At 41.1% G+C, this 6,041-nt stretch overlaps 1 protein-coding gene across 1 annotated transcript in view; it reads left to right on the forward strand.

Annotated features, from left to right (window-relative positions):
* Positions 1 to 64: 64 nt before the first annotated feature.
* The window catches only part of LOC102044817 (collagen alpha-1(XXII) chain), a gene marked incomplete at its 3' end in the record, with an annotated part of 130,581 nt that continues 124,604 nt past the window's right edge, over positions 65 to 6,041 (forward strand). Inside the window, exon 1 of the mRNA XM_031061611.1 lies at positions 65 to 336. The remainder of the gene's footprint in view (positions 337 to 6,041) is intronic.

A 6,041-nucleotide genomic window follows, 5' to 3' on the forward strand; every position in this document is an offset into this window, starting at 1 on the left:
TCTTCTCTTCTCTTCTCTTCTCTTCTCTTCTCTTCTCTTCTCTTCTCTTCTCTTCTCTTCTCTTCTCTTCTCTTCTCTTCTCTTCTCTTCTCTTCCTCGTGCACAGAGGGTGCGGCGTTTTGCCAATCCCCATCACTGACATGTCCCTGTGAGCGCGTGTATGCGCAGGGGGCCTCGGGGCAGTGTGTCTGTTCGTGTCCGTCTGTCTGTGCGTGTCCGTGTGTCTGTCTGTGCGCTGCTGCCCTGCCCGCCCATCCCGGCTGACAGCTCCGCAGGGCGCGCCCGGGTCGGAGCCGGGCTCCAGGTACCACTTGGGGTGGTGCGGTGTCTGTGCAGGTAAGAGGACATCGCTGGGTTTGCAAACCTGGCTCCCGGGGCTCTGCAAATGAACACAAACTCTGCTATGTCTTTTTATTTTAATTTTTCCCCCATCAGGGAGAAATATCAAATTCAGAGGGCTATTTTTTTTAACCATGCTAACATGCAGGAACAGAGTCTGTCTTTTACAAAGGAAATATAGCAGGAACTGTGTTCCATTATTCTTAAGCTGGAATTATTTATTTCTCATTTAGTTAACGAAATTTTCCAACCAGAGTGTGCTAGGTGAGTTGGTCACCTCAATCAGGTCTGGTGAGCCATCAAATTGGGATTAGCAGATGCAGAAAACTTCACTGCAGGTGGTAAAGCAGTGGCTGAGGGATGTGTAATGCCTTCATTGAGGAAAGCCATTGACAGGAGCTTGACAGATGTCAAGATTACACTGTAATCACTGCTTTCAGGGTTGGTTCTCCTAACATAAATACCTTGGGAGTTTGATGACCTTACACGTTTTTGTATTCTGTCTTTGTGTTGGTGCAGTTTCTCAGTATATGGGAATACATTGCCATGTTAACAAGGTGTTTTCTCCACATTTATTACAAATGTGCTGTGTGTCACCTTCTAGCTGTAGCCTCTAAGTCTTCCTCTAAAGTGCCTAATTCATCAGTTCCTTCTCTTTGAGTTTTTACATAGCTAGAGTTCTTAAAAGAGTGTAGTGACTGCTGACACTTCACAGATTAGCATGCACATGATGCTGTGCCTGTTTGCATGTATTTTGATTAAAACCTTAAAATAACACAGCCTATCTGTGCAGTGTGGACACTTGTGGGATCATTCTCAGGAAGATGCACCTGCAAAATGTATCTGTGTTACTCAATGTGCTCAATTAGCAACCAAAATTACTTTAGGTGCATGCCTGAATCTCCCTTTGCTCTTTGATGAATTTCTGTTTAGACATCTGTTTGGGGGGAGTCTGTATAGATACTAATTGATAAAATAATAGGGAGAAGTGTTGCCAAATAGGTCAGGCAGACAATTGCAAGGTTTATGCCACTTCAAAAGCTATATGACTTCTTTTTTTTTTTTTTATTTTTTCTTAAGAATAGGCATTTAGAAGTTTTAACTAAACAACCAACTATCATACATATTTTCCATTAAGATGCTGCTATTCTGAATATGCAAATGCTATTGTTTGGACAGCTGAGGCAGTGTCCTGAGTGACTTCCAGTTAGACATATCAAATACATGATGGTAGATTTTATATCAATGAAGTGTTTATAGAATATTATTGGCAAAGAAACTCCTGAGTACGTGTTGTAGATTCACTGTGCATCCTCAGTAAGTGCATTGTGCTCTATTGCTTCTAGCAAGAGGCAGTGTTGGATGTTTTGGGCTCCTTTCTGGTGAAATGGAGAAGAGTCCAATTCTGAGCTTAGGAAGGGGCAGCCCACCAGCTGATGAATGCAATCTGGTTTTGTGGAGAATTACTCCAAGTAGATTGCAGACAGGCAGCTCTCAGCACACTGTGGAGCAAAGGGAGGAAACCAGGTCTTCTGACTTTTAAACCAGCAGATGACAGTGCTCCTCTCTCCTGGGATCAGTTTGGGGCCAAATCTTGTTTGTTTCAGCAGAAAATAACATTCTCTCTGATTTGAGTGATTGTCACTTGAATTTGAGTGAGGCCTGTGCCAGGAATGAGTCCTTGGGTTGGAATAGCACATCTGATGGAGAACTCATTGCAGGGGAAGCATCTCTGACTCATGTTTCTCTGACTCATGGTACCACAGCGGAAGGAAACCTCCCCAATGGGGATCCAACAGAGGAAGAATGAGGTGGAAGGATTAGTTAATTTTTTGGTCTGTGGGAGGGTTTTTATGAGCTCAGAGACCCAGACAATGAGTGGATGAACATGTCTATAACACCTATACATATACATAAGTATTTTCTTACTTCTTCTTGCATTTCATACAGTTTTAAGGCAAACATCTTTGCTACATGCCAGAGCTAGCTTTTAATTCTGGAGATTATGATACTGAAAATAATAGGACTAAAAGAACCCTTTTGTTTCCAGCATGTGATAACTTCCTTGCTAACATATATTCCTGAGATTTGTTCCATAATTATCTTGACTTCAAAGGATATTTCAATTTGTCATGCTGTAATGCTTTCTTTTAAAACTTGTTTTGGTTAATCACTGCTGGGTGATCACAATTCCTCCTGTTTAAAGACCATTCTTGAATTCTTCCCATTTCCCACAATGAGGAGCAAAACCTTTAAGAAAAAACTTAGATTATATCAACATCTTGTCTGTACCATCACACCTGAATTATACAGGTGGTACTGGGCTATTTCAGCTCTTCAGGCAATGCCAAATTCACCAGTCATTCTTACATGAACTTTGTTATGTGTTGTCTCCCATGACACTGAAATATCTCCTTCCAGGCTTCCCAACCCTGTTTTCCATTGCAACGAAATGTAGTGGTGCATTTTTGTCTTTAAAACTGCCTCTTTAGAGAAGAGTGATTCCTGCAGGTCTTTCCATGGCTGAGTGAGTCTAAAAACAGGAATGTTGGGTGGTGACTGGGTGCTGGTCACTTTGTATTAGGCACTACCCACTATTACCAAGATGTTTTGGAGTTTGAGAACTCAGATTTGGAGGCGTGAGGAAAAGGGGAGACAGCATCTACAGAAATCACTGAACTGTAACTGAGGAACTGGGAATGTTTGTTTTTTCTTTTAATTCTTGTAGCATATGTAGGTACAGCAGGAAAATGGACATATTGGAAATTGGTCCTTTTTGGACACAAACTCATTCTGGCAATTTTCTTCATCATGTGTTTCATTTTATTTGGTGTTTTCCTAGAAGCTTCTTCCCATTGCTGCTGGAAGTTTAGTGATCCCCTTTAGTGGAAATCACATCAGGCTTCTGAAGCTGGCAGGAGCAAAAGTTGGCTGAGATGGCTGTCCCAGCTCTATGAGTGGAGCCAAGCAGAGAAATGTCTTCTGCAGAAAGAAACTTCTGCAAAGATCTCCTGTTGTGCTTTTGGGAGAATTGCAGGTTTTAAGTCTTGAAATTATTTGCTCAAGGTAGACTTAGACTTACATTCTCTCTTGCAAGCAAGTATGAAAACTTGTAATTCATTAATCATAACATTTTACAGTTCTTGATTTTAAATTTTGTTTAAAACATACTGCTAGGTTTTGTTTTTTTTTCAGTGGAGAGGAGATCTTGGTCCTAATGTTCTTGACTTATGAATGTCATCAGGGGTCAGTAAATTACAGGTGAAATCAAGGATTTTTACCTTAAACTTGCAGCCCACTGATGTGCAGTCAGGAAGCATAGATTGAGGATGTTGCACTGGCAGCCTTTGGCAAGTCACTGAATCTGTGAGCAGTCAGTTCTTCCAGCTGTGAATAAGAGATAATATCAGAAGGAGATTTTATATGAATTGTGACCTTAAGTTCCTAAAAATAGTCCAGACAAATCAGAAGGTTTCTATAAGTTCAAAGCATCCTGATTTATTTTTAATTGAATAATATGTTTTCTAACGGTTGGCAAGATTTCTAGAATTTGAGTGATAAAGAGAAACTAGCTGGAACTGATTTTTTTAAAAGTATAAAATCAGAGAATAATAGAAAAGTTTAGTTTGGAAAAGACCCCTTAGACCATCAAGTCCAGCCATTAACCCATCACTGTCATGTCTACCGCTAAACCCTGTCCCCAGTGCCACATGCATTTTAAATGCCTGCAGGGATGGCAACTCCACAGCTTCCCTGGTCAGCCTCTTCCAATGCTTGACAACTCTTTCAGTGAAGAAATCCTTCATGATCACCAATCTAAATCTCCCCTGGTGCAACTTGAGGCCATTTCATCTTTCCTGTCCCTATTACCTGGGAGGAGTAACCAGCCTCCTCACAGGTCTTGTACTCAGAGATAATAATGGCGCCCCAAGACCCTGCAGGCCTCATTTTCTGTCTCAGGACTGTTCTTTTATGTGATCTCCTTTGCCCTTGCTGCTGCAGGCTGTCATGGGGGTCCTCATCAGCAATTGCAAACCCTGGGCTGGCAATCACAGCAGAGGAGCTGGGGTAGTCCAGCTCCACCAACTAGGCTGAAAAAATTTATCATGTGAATGTGAGCCATGAAATAGGAGGGATAGCTCTGCTTGTGGGACATTTTCTAGTCTAAATATGAGGGTGGGAGTGGGCTGATAATATTTATTTTTCCACATCAGTAAAAGGTCAATTGAAGAGCTCCTACTCAACCTAGGAAAGAAAAAGCACACACACACTATTATTGCCCTGAACAAACTGTCAGTAGGTAGGTACATCACCTACCAGGGACTTGTGTTGTAGCTTAGAGATTTAATCCGGAGTGAGGAAAAAAAGAAACCACTCTTCTCTCTGAGAACCATTGTTGATATACAAGAGGTATGTTGTTTAGTGGACAATTAATTTCACAAATCAAGTGATGCAAGTAGTGAGATATCTTTTGATTCCTTGTACCACTAGCTGCAACCAAAAAAAAAAGAAGTTTTTTTAGGAGATCCAAGTGGGCTGAGTAGCTATTCTTTATTACATTGAGGGTTTCATAGCAAATACCTGCTATCTTTGTGTGCACTAACAAGGATGTTAGATTTACAAGGCTTCTTTCTGTAAATTCTGAATAAATTCTCTCTAAAAACTTCCCATTTCTTTCCCAGTAGGGAGGAAATTCAGCAGTAAAGACTGGGCAGGTACCTGTGAGCTCTGGCACTCACTTGCAAACTCTTGCTCTACAGAAAAAAGCAAAGCAGCCTTTCCTGGGAGCCCACTGAGGAGTCACAAATCCCTCCCCAGGGTGTGTGGGGCTGGCCAAAAAGTGCCAAACCTGGGCCTGGTCTGATCACGTGCCACAAAGCTTCTGCAAGCTGTGTTAGCCTTGATTATTCATTAGGAATGAATGAAACTGAGTTATGGATCATGTTTTGCAAGTGCTGTCAGTCCTGATTATGCAGTGGTGTAGATTTCCTGTGCTCAGGGAGTGCTGTTATCACAGAGCTCATCTACTATGCAGTAGATGTAAGTTATCCTTCTCCAGCTCATCAGAATCTATTTACTTTGCATTGATTCACTTCCTTGGAAATTAATCTTTGATTCTTTGCAGAACAGAAGGATCCCTTGAGTTTGGTTTAAGCAACTTGATTTGATTATTGTTATGTCCTGAATATTGATTCTTAAGTGACTTTAATAAGAGATGTCAAAACTGCCTTATTTCACTTCACATTTGAGGGCAAGTTTAAACCATTGACAGATTAAAATATTTTTGGACTGATGGTCTTTGTTCTAACCCTAGCCAACACTTGTTTGTGGTTTCACTATTTATTGCCCAAGTGCAATTTTTTCAGTGCTTAACCAGGTTGAAGTATTTGCCAATTGTCAGCACCCAGGTATTTCCTTCCAGAGCAACCTGGTTAACATTGATTACCATATGATATTTGCATATTGATTGCAAAGATTTTCTTTGAGCTGTAAAGTTTAGAGGTACTGGGGGATTTCTGTCGGCTCCATGCTAAGTGTAAAACTAATTACCTCTTGTATGACAGAACTTCACTGACTCCAATTTCACCAGCAGATAAAGGCTACAAATAATCTGTGTGGACTGTCTTGATTGCCAATGCAGTTCTTAGTAAAGAAACAACAGCTGTACCTGTTTTACAGCACCTCCTGTGCTGGGCATTCCT

Source organism: Geospiza fortis, unplaced genomic scaffold (genome assembly GCF_000277835.1).
Source record: "Geospiza fortis unplaced genomic scaffold, GeoFor_1.0 scaffold351, whole genome shotgun sequence".
Lineage (NCBI taxonomy): Eukaryota > Metazoa > Chordata > Aves > Passeriformes > Thraupidae > Geospiza > Geospiza fortis.